The sequence below is a fragment of the Pinus tabuliformis genome, chromosome 7 (genome assembly GCF_031772625.1).
Source record: "Pinus tabuliformis cultivar Carrire ecotype Pingquan chromosome 7, CPIR1, whole genome shotgun sequence".
Classification (NCBI taxonomy): domain Eukaryota; kingdom Viridiplantae; phylum Streptophyta; class Pinopsida; order Pinales; family Pinaceae; genus Pinus; species Pinus tabuliformis.
Window position 1 is genome coordinate 1881511908 of NC_142293.1, and position 14965 is coordinate 1881526872.

The 14965-nt window shown below is 32.6% G+C and overlaps 1 pseudogene; it reads left to right on the top strand.

The window, feature by feature from the left end:
• Nucleotides 1–2859: 2859 nt before the first annotated feature.
• Nucleotides 2860–6892, top strand: LOC149255993 (plasma membrane ATPase 1-like; annotated as a pseudogene).
• Nucleotides 6893–14965: the final 8073 nt, after the last annotated feature.

The window sequence follows — 14965 nt, forward strand, 5'->3', positions numbered from 1 at the left end:
AAAATTATTCATTGGAATAACTGTTATGTCATAGAATGGTATAACAACCAGAAGCATGCCATCCTTTTTGAAGAGTATAGCTGCAGGATAACTAATCTAAATTCCTATATTCAATGTTCTAGTCTGCTTGATTGAAAAATAGTTATAGAGTAGCTGCAACTAAGATCTTGCAATAGAATGCGCTGACTGGACCTGAAGTATATTTGCAGATGGCTTTCCAAAACTTCAAGGGGCACAGAAAATTCAACACCTCCTGGAGGCAATATATCTCAAGGAGCAGGGGAAGAATCAATGGCAGCAGTGGCCTCTCCTGCCCTGTCAAGATCTGGAGGCACATCAGCAGAGGAGTGTTTTGCTTGCACCCAGATAGAAACTCCATCTTTCCATTCCATTAGTTGTAATAAGAGCAACCATCTCCACTGGGAAGCCAATGCAGGTTCCTCTGTTTTTCCAACCGAATGCCAAGTTCATCAGCCATGCCTGCAGTCAAGGAAGAGAGATAAATGGATATTTGGAATAGTATTGGACCCAAGAAGCAAAGCTATCCAGAGATGGAACATGATTATTCTTCCTGTGTGTGCCATTGGATTGGTAATTGACCCCCTTTTCTTTTATGTTCTATCCATTAGTAAAGACCTAATGTGCATCTACCTAGATGGGAAGTTCGATGTTCTCGTGACTGTTCTACGTTCTACCAATGATGCCTTGCATTTATGGCATATTTGGTTGCAACTCAAGCTTGCATATGTGTCAAAGGAATCACTTGTAGTGGGCAGTGGGAAACTTGTTTGGGATGCTCGTTTAATTGCTCTCCATTACTTGCGTTCTCTCAAAGGCTTTTGGTTTGATATATTTGTCATACTGCCACTTCCACAGGTGGGTGTTGATTGACATTTTTCTAAATTCTTATAGCAGCTGGGTGTTGATTGACATTTTACTAAAGTCCTAGAGCAGTTGGGTGTTGATTGGCATTTTACTAAATTTTTAGAGCATTTGGATTGACAGTCTTTGGATTTACATATTTCTAGATTCTTAGATTCTCTGATTTTTATTTAAATATAGAGATCGAGATATATTTTTAGGTGAAGGCAAAGATGAACTTATCTTGAAGTATAAAGAGTTTTTTTATTATAATTATTTAATCTTTTCCATAAATCCTACATAGAATTTATCATATTCTAATTCGTATTGCTATTGAATGCCTATTTATTTGTGCAGGTGGTGTTCTGGTTGGTTGTGCCAGACCTTATAAAAAGGCGAGAAATCACTTATATTATGACAGTGCTGCTCCTAATATTCTTATTTCAATATCTACCCAAGGCTTACCATTCTGTCTGCCTCATGCGCCGGATGCAAAGAGTAACAGGTTACATTTTTGGTACAGTTTGGTGGGGATTCGCCCTGAATTTGATAGGATATTTTATAGCGTCCCATGTAAGTTCAAGCTTCCAACCGTTCTGAGATCAGAAATTTTTCAAAATAACTTATATATAAAGTATCTTATGGTATATTGTGATATTTTATAATATCTGATGTAACTTTAGGCTTCAAACCATAATGAGATCACAAAAATTTCAGTAAGCGTTGTTTATTTCTTACAAATTTTGCAGTTGTTTTGAGTTGTATATTATGTTTTAGTGTTTTGACAAATTTTGATTATATGTAAGTCAAAACCTTGGAACAGTTAAATAACATCCATTTCAATAACTTATATCTGGATTTTTCATTGGATTTTGTGTAAGGGGAAGCTTTTTAATGTTTATGTATGGTTTAAATTTGTGTCTGCTGCAAATTTCTTAGAGTTTACTGGATTTTGAGTTCAAGGTATATTAATTTTGAATTTTCCCAGATTAAAATTCTACTATATAAATAGTTATGCCAGTAATACATGACCCATGCAGAATTTTGCAACACCAATAAATCAGATAGACAGACATCAATCCATTGAGATTTTTATTAGCAAGTTCTTCCTTGAAACTCTTTAACCATTATCATGCATATTGTGGAAACTGGGGTTCTTGGGTTTAAATGAGGCATTTTGAAGAGACCAAGATTTTTACAGGTAGCTGGAGGGTGTTGGTATGTATTGGCTATCCAAAGAGTAGCAGCATGTCTGCATAGAGAATGCAAAAACACGAACGATTGCAACTTGTTAATGTTGGGATGCAGTAAACCCATTCGTTATAGCCTTGACAAGGATGATCTACTAGTCTTATACCACTTTTAACTTGCATTGTGTTGAGTTTCATTTTGTCAACTGGTTATGGAGGAGAATCACTTTGAGGGTTTCTATGATTCAAGGTCTTTTCATGCTCTCATTCAAAGCATTTAATTCATTTAGCTCAATTTTACCTTTGCAATCTCACACTCATGAACTCATTTATCTTAGAATTCCTATTTTTGCTACTTAGGTATATAATGTGATTTTCATAGTCAACTTCTGGTATTTCTCCCCCTATTCATTTTCGGTCATTACTTTAAATTTTCTGTATGTTATCAGCATGGTAAGTGAACCATGGTAAATTTAATGAGGGTTCTTCTTAATTCTCTTGGTGAGTGAGAGGTTTAAACTGTACTTCATGCCTATAATCTCTGATGCAGTTTCCATGGTAATCACAACACCTATGCTTGTTAATGGATTAATTTATCCACATATATATAAACAAATTTTTTGAATACATATTTTTACACGATTATTTTTAATTTAAGTCACAGGCATGTCAACTTCTATGTTTTGAAAGCGATATGGTGACCTTGCCTTCAAAACATACAATTATAGGTAAGGATTTCAAATTGGAAACCCTAGTCTTATGCCACTTTTAACTTGCATTGTGTTGAGCTTCATTTTGTCACCTGGTTATGGAGGAGAATCACTTTGAGGGTTTCTATGTTACAAGGTCTTTTCATGCTCTCATTCAAAGCATTTAATTCATTTTCATAGTGATTTTCATAGTCAACTTCTGGTATTTCTCCCCCTATTCGTTTTTGGTCATTACTTTAAATTTTCTGTATGTTATCAGTGTGGTAAGTGAACCATGGTAAATTTAATGAGGGTTCTTGTTAATTCTCTTGGTGACTGAGAGGCTTAAACCGTACTTCATGCCTATAATCTCTGATGGAGTTTCCATGGTAATCACAACACCTATGCTTGTTAATGGATTAATTTATTCACATATATATAAACAAATTTTTTGGATACTAACGAGTTCATATAGTTATTGACAAGTTTGCTGCTCTCTTGCAGTTGCATATCAGGTTAATAATATGACTTCTTTTGCTTTATCCGTGGCCTGAAACTTCCCAGTAAGTTCTTCTTCTTGATTATGTATATCTTTAATTAGTGTTTGATTCCATATCCCTCCAGATTTTGACTAATCATTGCAGAGCATAAGTAGGTAAATGGAGTTTGTATGGGCCGCACAAAATGATATGTTGGAGAATGAATGAGCTGAAGATTTCGACTGCTTGCTTCTAACCATGCATCAAAATTATGACCGTGCTAGAAAGCACAAATGTGGAATGACTGATAGAAATTGTTGTTGCTCATGCAACTGATGCAGCAAGAAGTGCTTCTGACATAGTCCAGTCAAGAAACTCGCCCCATAGCTATTTTGTTACTATGTAATATTTACTTATATGAATTACTAATTTTTTAGTCAAGATTGAACAAAATGTTTATTAAGGCTGAATTCAATCACTTTGTATCTCCAAACCCTGTTCCTAAATGATTTTGTGCATTTATGTTAAGTTCACAATCGTTCTTGTCATACCATGTAATATTTGCATCCATTGTTCCATACCATGATAGACCTCCCTTGTCATTAATTCCAATTTCGATATAAAAACACCAAAGGGTGAAACGTATCACTCAGGTCAAATCTCTATTTCTAAATTAATTCGAATTTCGAATTCAAAAAACGAGAAGTTCCTGGCTTCGCTCGGCTGGCTCAAATCCCCATTTTTAGAGATTAACGTTCAAATGCATGGCCCATATTTTCTCTGTTTTTGAAAACTCTTGGCTATTTACACCACAAATATCATGTTGTTACTTTTATATGTTCTATTTTTTTTTTCTATGGTGTTTTCTTCTCTGCAAGGGCTTTTCCTAGTCGGACCTACAATGTGTACATTCAGTTTATCAAACATGTCTGTCTGCCTGTCTTGACTCTTCAACATGCTTGCATAATATACCCCCATTGATCAATCCATGAACTAAACACATATCTTTAAACTGTGGCCATTCCTTCTGATAATTGTATTTTTTTGGCAAATTGGTCATGGTTATTCTTTTGTTTTTTCATCATTAATAATATTTGCTAGTACTGTTGCTAATTTTGTGTTTTCTATTTCATAGTAAATAGTAGTGTGGCATTTGGTCTCTCCCATTGGATATCGTTCCCCTCTATTGTATTTTTAGTAGTTCACAGTATTACTTCATCCTTATGGTTCGTGTGCATATTATAAGAAAAGAAGATGGCTTCTTGTTCTACTGTGTCACAATATTTCTCTCTTGTTTCTAGTATCAGTCAAGGCATACCCTATCCACTCTTTTTAGTTGAGGCTTTAATAATGTAAATTGTATCTTTGCAGGGAAAACCTCTGGACTGGCAAGATTTTGGTGGTATTCTAACATTGCTTGTTATAAACTCTACCATAAGTTTCATAGAGGAAAACAATGCTGGCAATGCTGTTGCAACACTGATGACTCGGCTGGCTCCAAAGGGCAAGGTCTGTTCACTATCTTTTGTATGAGTGGCAGCCCCCATATTTTCAGTTTTCTATCCTTGGTTTTGCGGGGAAGCATGCAATTCGATGTTCAGAATCGTCTTAAGATCATGGGTGCTGCAGTTTTAAATTCCTTGGTCAATGACTTAAGACTTTGAACTTAACAAGTTCACAGAGATGAACAATGGAATGAAGAAGATGCAACAGTGCTTGTTCCTGGTGACATAATCAGCATCAAACTTAGAGATATGTTTCCTGCACATGCATGTCTTCTTGAAGGAGATCCTTTAAAGATTGATCGGGTCTTAGTCCAATCCTTTTCTTTACTTCTTATTTCTGATTACAAGTGCTGGAATTTTCGGTATGCTTTTATATGGTTTCTGGGATTAACTTCGACTGTTTTGGTACTTTTCCTGAGCCACGTTTTATGACAATATTTTTGAATGTGTGTAGTCTACCCTCAGTGGTCAGTCATTACCAGTAACAAAGGGTCCTGGCAATGGGGTTTATTCTAACTCTACTTGCAAACAGGGTGAACTTGAATGTGTTGTCATTGCTACTGGGGTCCATACCTTTTTTGGTAAACCAGCACATATTGTCAACAGTACAAACCAAGTTGGCCACTTCCAAAAGGTTGGTATTTATTCTGGACTTCTGATTCTTTTTTTGTCCTTTCTCTTATTTCATAAATACATAATTTTTGGTGATACTGCAGTTGTACCAAATTGGCTAGTTAGGGTCCGTGGTAATATTGGATGATCCAGTACTGTTAGTTTCCTTCAAACAAGTATCAATTACTAATTGTTGTCATGAATAGGTTTTCACGAAAGGATATGACAAGGATGCTGTTGTCCTGATGGCTGCAAGAGCATCCAGAACAGAGAATCAAGATGCCATTGATGCAACAATTGTTGGGATGCTTACGGATCCTAAGGAGGCAAGTATTTTTTTTATGTCATCATATTAAATTTTAGTTGATAAGCAGGCCTATGCTTATTTTACTGATTTGTATCTTTTGTTGTGGCTTTTAACATCCATGCATCTAAAAGGCGCGGGCAGCCATTCAAGAGCTCCATTTTCTTCCTTTTAATCCAACTGACAAGAGGACAGCTCTCACTTATATTGACAATGAAGGGAAAATGCATCAAGTTAGTAAACGTGCTCCAGAGCAGGTATTGTTCTTTGGAAGTTTGACCTTCTTCATTAGACTTGGTAATGGGCTGTATTGTTTAGAAAGTGCTTCAAAACTTATTTGTACACATTCTATTAAAACTGAAATGACCAAATACCTTCTGCTAGATTCTTAACCTCGCACATAATAAGCCACAAATTGACCGGCGAGTTCATACAGTTATTGACAACTTTGCTGAACGAGGACTTCGCTCTCTTGCAGTTGCATATCAGGTTAATAATATGGCTTCTTTTGCTTTATCTGTGGGCTGAATCTTCCCAGTAAGTTCTTCTTGTTGATTATGTATATCTTTATAGCTATCTCAAAATCTTTGCAGCAAGTTCCAAAGGGTAGGAAGGAGAGTCCAGGAGGGCCCTGACATTTTATTGGATTGATGCCTCTTTTTGATCCCCCATGCCATGACAGTGCTGAAACAATCACAAGGGCTTTTAATCTTGGTGTAAATGTCAAAATGATCACAGGTATGGTGAGGTTATGCTGTCATCAGTTTCACTATTGTTTTTGTAATGCAACGAGCCAACATTTAACTATTTACTTGCAAATGTTCATCAGGAGATCAATTCGCTATTTCCAAGGAGACAGCTTGCCGACTGGACATGGGTACAAACATGTATCCATCATCCTCTTTACTAGGTCAGGACAAAGATGAATCAATTGCAGCTTCGCCAGTTGATGAACTGATAGAGAAGGCTGATGGTTTTGCTGGTGTTTTCCCTGGTGAGCAACAATTATCTTTTACTTCTGTGTTTTTTCAGATACTTTTATTTTTTCATTTCCTTAATTAGTGTTTGATTCCATATCCTTCCTGATTTTGACTGGTCATTGCAGAGCATAAGTACGAGATTGTTAAATGATTGCAGGCTAAAAAAGGCAGACATAGGAATTGTTGTTGCTGATGCAACTCATGCAACAAGAAGTGCTTCTGACATAGTCCAGTCAACAAACTGGCCCCATAGCTATTTTGTTACTATGTAATATTTGCATCCACTGTGAAATGATTTACGGCTGAGAGTACCTGCTTGCCTTGAGCGACTTATATGAATCACTGGTTTTAAGGTTTAAACATCGATTTATATGAATTATTGGTTTTAAAATTTTAAGATATTTTTCAGTCTAGGCAATTAATTTTTCAGTCAACATTGAACATAATGTTTATTTGTGGTTCAGCATTATTGAAAGGGATCACTTTGTATCTCCAAACCCTGTTCCTAAATCATTTTCTGCATTTCTGTTTAGCATCTTCATTCAAATAAAGCTTCTTTAAGTTCATAATCGTTCTTGTCATACCTGGACAGATGGATGCAAATGGTCGCTGCTCTGCAGCATGTAGGCCAGTCAACAAACTAGCCCCATAGCTATTTTGTTACTATGTAATATTTGCATCTACTGTGAAATGATTTACGACTGGGAGTACCTGCCTGCCTTCAGCGACTTATATGAATTACCTATTTGTGGTTCACTCCATTTATTCCTTGACCTCTGCCTCCCATCCTTTCCAGACTTGGAACAATTTCCGCTAGGCCAACTTTTCCAAGTTCTGCACTTCCCTGCAGACCCCGACAGGGACTATCGCCATGGCAATGGCTCCTTGTTTAACTAGTGCTATCTTTATTATTTGATTCAAATTTAAGTTTAAAATAATAATAATTACTTCTGTTTTTATTATATTCGTGGCTAATAAAATAACTTAATTTTAAGTTTAATATATATATTTTATAAATCTAAAAACATATTATAATTAGTAATAAATTGAAAATTCTACTTTAACTTAAATTAAAAATTATGTTTATTTATTAAATTTTATTATTATTTTCGAAAGTAAATTATAATTAAAACTAATATTTAATTAAAAACACAAAAAATTACACATTAAATAATTTATTTATTTCGATTTATATTAATTTAAATTAAAAATTATCCTTTTTAACTAAAATGTTAAATTTAAGATAAAGATAGTATTTGGTTGAAAATACCCTTAAAATTGAAATGAAAACAACATTTAGAAACCCGAAGTTCGAAAGCAAAAGTGTGTGTAGCCGAATGTCTCATGCGCAGTTGTGGCACCTTCTTGTTCATATTTGTATTCATCTTAATCTTTATGGGATGATAGTGTTGTAATGCGTGTACATTGAATATTAACCTCTGATTTGGAAGATAAAATCATATTTATTATATAAATATCCTGGAGGACCAGCACTATGCAATATATTGGAACGGGGTATAGGGACCAACAATAACGTTGAAGCCATGGCATTATATGGACTTCTATTTTTCTGCTCTTTCCTGAATATTGGTGTCCTTCGGATCTATGGTGACTCAAAAATCATTATAGATCATGTTGTTGGCAAACACTCCATAAACAATGCCAATCACACCCGATGGATGCATAGAATCTCCTCTATCTGGAAATCTTTAAAGGAATTCTCCATTGCCCATATCAAACGCTCCCAGAATATGATCGCTGATGAACTATAAAAAAAGGGCTTTCTTTCACAGCGCCGAATATGGAACTTGAGCATCACAGTGGCGTCCGTCTCGCATCAAATTCAACATTTCTCAATGCCAGGTATATAGGATATACAAATATGTCCTGGTATGTACCATGAACCTGTCTATCTATCTAATGTATCATGCTCAGGTACCATTGTTTGTTACATATCACTGATTGTGGGTTTATTACTTCTTTTTGCCTACTGTATATGTATTTCCATATATGCAGTCATGTTTTCCATATGTTATATGGCGGAAGCAAAATTTGCTTTTATTTTCCCTATAACATACTTTTCTGTGCCATAATTAAGATATAATATATACAACATTTTTTCGTACTGGAAAAAATTCACATTTATTAAATAGTGTTTGATTTTTATTAAATTTCTAATATATAATTAAAAAGTATTATTGTTTTTAAAAAATTATTAATTTGTGTAAGTAGGTAAATTGTCTCATAGAAGGTACACACATTTTTGATATTCTAAAGATTTCAAAAGAAAATTTTGCTATCAATTTTTTTCCATATTTTTTATTAATAAAAATAAAAAACCCACGTAATGACAATGATATTCTAAAGATTTCGAAAGAAAATTTTGCTCTCAACTTTTTTGCCATATTTCTTATTAATAAAAAAACCCACGTAAGGACAATATTATTGCTTTTATATTTGGTGCATATTACACATAAAAAAATATATCAACAACATTACTACCACATAACTTTATGTTACCTTTACAATCACCTATACACCACTAGAAATAAATTAGCTTTGTTCAATCTATTAGTTGAACTTGCAATATTGATAAACTTAAGGTCAACATTACCCAAAAAAAAAAAAAAAAATATCATAACCCGATCGAGTAGTAAGACAATTTGCTAAACAATGGCTAAATTTATCCCAACCGGGATGGAAATTTTGAACATTAATTTCAGAAAGCCAGAATCTCAAAAGGCATCTGAGATTATGTCCGTAGAAACTATAGTGAGTGCGACAAAATATGTGAAAGGCAAAATGTACTTAACCTAAAGTTGCTGTCAGAGGAAGCGACCTTAATTTTTGAATCATTATAAGCAATACTATTTTGTATAGATTATCTTTTGTGGCTTAAAGGGTGTTGCACTTAGCCTAGATTTATAATGGCAGTCAGTTAGATTTGATTCTGGGTCTGTTCAGGATAACTCTCACCAGTTACTGATTATCCTAGATTTAAGAAAAAAAAATATTTTGGGGGAACTCCAAATGTACAAATCTTCTAAGAAATTGTTCTTCTTCGACATTCAAAATAAATACATGAAAAAATTCCAAGCAACTTTCTAAATAAGTCTAAATTGAGATGTATAAACTTAAAAGTTAACTTATGTGTACTCAAATCTGGGAACACTAAATCAACCAAATTTGGATCATTTCAAATTTTGGGAACACTAAATCAGCCCAATCTGGAGCATTTCAAACCAGAAAAATCGGAAAACCATCGTGATTCAAATTGGCCTTACCTTAGTATCGAGGGACATTTAGCGACTTGTGAGGGACAGAAGCCTTATGTAATGCGGTAGTCTAACCATTTCTGAAAATTACGGAAATTCTGGTTTTTATTTTGAAAAAATTAAGTAGAGATTTTTGTAAATTTAAATAAAAATTGTTAAAATTCATAATTTTAAGTGTTTGAGAAATTTTTTATAGCGCTGAATTTATTTCCACATCAAAAATATGATTTCAATATTATCTTTACAAAAATTTTAAATTTTTTTAATAGATTCTAGCGACTTTTAACTGTCCCAACAATTCCTCCGCCTCCCCTCCTTTTTCAACCAACCTTTTAGCGGTGTCCTTGTCGCTCGTTGACCGCAGTCCAACAAAACTGACATAAGTCTGTAGCCATGGCGAGCTGCCATTGACAAGACCAAGAAAAATGAAATAAATATTTGTAGCCCTAGTGCGCTGCCATGACAAGACCAAGAGGGGACGGAGGAGCAGAGGCTGACGTATGGCCTCGGGCTTGGTAGCCTTGGTTCAGGCGAAGCTGCGTCACCCTCCCAAAACAATTCAGAACCAATGTTAAACTATGGCAATGCTGGGATTTTTTGAAAATTTGTTTGTATGGTGCAAATTAATAGAAAAACACGGTTACTATAATTCAGTGCCCTCGTTCCGGTGACGAGCCTACGTCACCCTCCCAAAACAATTCAGAACCAATGTTGAACTATGGATTTAAAAAAAATATATTCCCTAAACGGAACACATACATCCTTGACATTCCAATGACCCTCAAAGGAATTTTTGTTCTCCTTTTTCAAGGTTTTAGTAAAGGTAACGGTATTATTGGTTTTTCCACATTCCTTGTAGATAGAATAATTGAACTCACATTCATTAAAAATATATATCAAAAAAAGTTATAAATTTTAAAACCTGGACAAATTTTTTATTTTCAACACTGTCACAGTGATGTTTATCAAGGTAAATATAGTTGATATAGGCTTATATCAACCACATTAATAATTATTATGAATATTTAAGATTATTAATAACTATATAAATAACTATATAAATATTAACAATCAAATTATTTATATATATTATTATATAAATACTATATTAATATTATAATAATTATATAAACCCCTAATATATATTATATATATTAATTAATAATAAGAATAGCTCATAATAATATTAGATTATAATAACAATTATATTGTAATAATAAAATATAATAATAATAATAATAATAATATTTGATTATAATATTATAATAATATACAAATATAATTATTATTATTATAATAATATAATCAATATTGTTATAATATTATTAGGAGTTTATATTAATATTTATATAGTTATTAATAATATTTGATTATTAAGATTATATTATTATAATAATATACCATATAATTATTATTATAATAATAATATAATCAATATTATTATAATAAGAACAATAGAACAATAAAGAGCAATTATTTATTATTTATTATAATTAATAATAATATAAACTCATAATAATATTAGTCTTATTTATTATTATTATTATTTTTAGGCTTTCGTATTTTTAATATTTATTTTAGGATTTGTATATCAATATTTAAGATTATTAATAACTATATAAATAACTATATATGATTATCAATAACTATATAAATATTAACAACGAGATTATTTATATATATTATTATATAAATATTATAATAATTATATAAACTTCTAATATATATTAATTAATAATAAGAATAGCAATTATAAAAAAATAATAACAATTATATTGTATTATTATTATAATAATAATATTATATTATTATTATATTATTATAATAGTATACAAATATAATAATTATTATAATAATAATATAATCAATATTATTATAATAAGAACCATAAAGACCAATTATTTATTATTTATGATAATTAATAATTATACAAATAATAGCAACTATATTCTTATATTCTTATATATTTATGATTATTATATTAATATTATATTAATAATATAAACTCCTAATATATATTAATTAATAATGATGATGATAGTGGTTAATGTCCACTGAGACCAAATTGGTCTATTGGACCTATAATTTTCTTAGTTTTTAATTGCCTGGCTCCTCGTCTTTCTTGGCGAGATTGATACTGTAGCTTTTTTTTTTTCTCTACGGTCTTCCAACTTCCTTTATCTTGCATCTCCTTCATCTCTTCTGGTTCTTGGGACATTGGTGTCTTAACTTCACGATTTATTGTGTTCGTCCTTTTGAAGATAGTTGGAGAAGAAGTTTGGTCTAGAAGATCTGCTTTGCTGTTAAATGAAGATTTATTTTGTGCGATATTCGAATCCTCATAACTGTTGATGTTTGAGGGGTTGTCGAGTTCACTTTTTTGTTGTTGGGCGAGGATTTCTCCATGCTTGTCTTGAGAGTTGTTTCTTTCTTGCCCGATTTCTTGTGATTCAGAGTTTTCTCTAGGGTATTCTTCTTTGATGACAGTGCAGTGTTCTTTTTGTGCTCCTTCCCACCATGTAGATCTATGGTTGGTTTTTCTAGCAGAATTTTCTGGGAGGCTTTTGGCAATTTTTGGTTAGATGGCCTGTCTCAAAGCAGGATCGACATCTAAAGATGACACTTTCATAATCGAGTTTCTGGTTCCACACATAGTCTTTACTTGTTAGGTTTATTTCAGCTAGAAATCTGGCGCTGAAGTCCATTTCCATACAGATGTGTGCATAGGTGGTTTTGACATATTCCTCTGTTTCTGGGCACCTGCAGTAAAATTTCCCAATTGTATTTCCAATGGCTTTTAGCGAGGAGAGATTCCAGATATGCAAGTGTAGGCTTGGCAATTTCACCCAAACTGGTGCTGAGGTTATGACTGCGGTTGAGGGATCGAATGATGGGTTCCATGGCTTCATGAATAGGCCTGAGTTTTCCCAAAACCAAGAGTCAGAATCTAGAATACATTGTCTGCTTTCAAGATTTTCAAAATCTACTATAAAGAAACCCCTAGCACACGGGTAGATATTAATTTCATCAGAAATGACAGGCTTCCATACCTCCGAGATCTAATTATGGAGAGCTGTGAGCCGCGGCCAAAAACCATTGAACCGACATATTAGGGCACTTTCGGAAAACTTCAAAGCCTCATTGAGTGAGGCCTGGACCACCTGGACAGTGGGAGCTAGGGCTTCACTGACGATATGGGCAGGAGCTTGCCCTCCAGAAGCAGACGGAGTTGAGCCAACAACTATTTTCACGAAGCTGGGAGCCATATTTTCCAGTATAACCCAACCGCAGAGAAATAAGGCAGAAGATTAGATCTAGATCTAGCCGCAAAAAATTAGATCTAGAACCCAGCCGCAGAGAATAAGGCAGAAGATTAGATCTAGATCTAGATCTAGCCGCAGAAGATTAGATTTAGAACTCAGCCACAGAGTCTCAGTAAGCCTTTTAATCTGCAAGAAACCCTAGTAGGAAAAATCCTGCTTTTAGTACTGAGAATTGAATCCTACTCCAGATAAAAATAAATCACTAACTTTCGCTTCAGACAAAAAGAAAATATCACTCGATCCCCGCTGCCCGCACAAGACAACAATGAACCACTCGATCCGAAGATGCCCATGTAAAATATCAATGAATCAAAAACAAGATCTCTGTATTCGAAACAAACAAGATCTCTACATTCAAAAATCTCTGAAGATTTTCCCGTTCGTCCTGCTTCTCGACTAATGCTCTACTTCTCACGCTGCCATTACCAGAAACCCTAGTTGTTTCGTTCATAGACAAGAACATAATGCGTAGACAAAAGATCAAAATAATTCGAAGACAAAATGCATACAAGAAATACAGATGAGTTCTCAGAAATAAGAATAGCTCATATTATAATATAATAATATAAAATTATAAAAAAATCATAACAATTATATTGTATTATTATAATAATAATAAATTTAATAATAATAATAATAATATCCAATTATAATATTATAAAAATATTATATTATTATTATAATATACAAATATAATAATTATTATAATAATAATATAATCAATATTATTATAATATATTATTATAATAATAACAATAAAGACCAATTATTTATGATAATTAATAACTAAACAAATAATAACAACTATATTCTTATATATTTATATATTTATGGTTATTATATTAATATTATTATAATAATATAAACTCTTATTATTATTATTAGGCTTTAATATTTTTAATATTTATTTTAGGGTTTGTATACATTGGGTTTATAATATTAGTCCATTTTGTTTATCATTACCTAAGGGTTTAATATTAAAATCCCAAGGGATTACAAACCAACGGGAATAATATTAAACAAAAAGGACTAATATTATAAACCCAAGGAACTAATAAACCCAACCCTTTAATATTATAAACCTAAGGAATTAGTGAACCCAACGGATAAATATTAAAAACCTAAGGGATGAAGAAGCACAAGGAATTAATATTACAAACACAAGAGAAACATAAAGATGACCATGATTGATATTATAAACCCAAGTTAATAATAAACCCAAAGGATTAATACTAAAACCCCAAGGGATTATGAACTGAAGAAAATAATGTTAAACCCAAGGGACTAATATTATAAACCCAACATTGGTAAACCCTAATATAAATATTAGAAAGACAAAAATAAACATGGTTTATTTTCATGGTGAGAGAATCCTTGTCACAATGTGGCATTCAACCATGGTTCACCATGCTTGCCTATGATTGACAATGGTTGACCATGATCGATATTATAAACCTAAGGGAATAATAAACCCAAGGCATTGATATTATAAACCCCAAGGAATAATAAAACTAAGGTATTAATATGAAACCCCAAGGGATTATGAACCCAAGGGAATAATATTAAACCCATGGGACTAATATTATAAACTCAACATTGTTAAACTCAAATATAAACACTACAAACACTAAATAAACATGGTTTATTTTCATGGTGAGTCAATCTTTGTCAAAATGCGACATTCAACCAAGGGACTAATATTATAAAACCAACATTGGTAAACCCAAATATAAATACTACAAATACT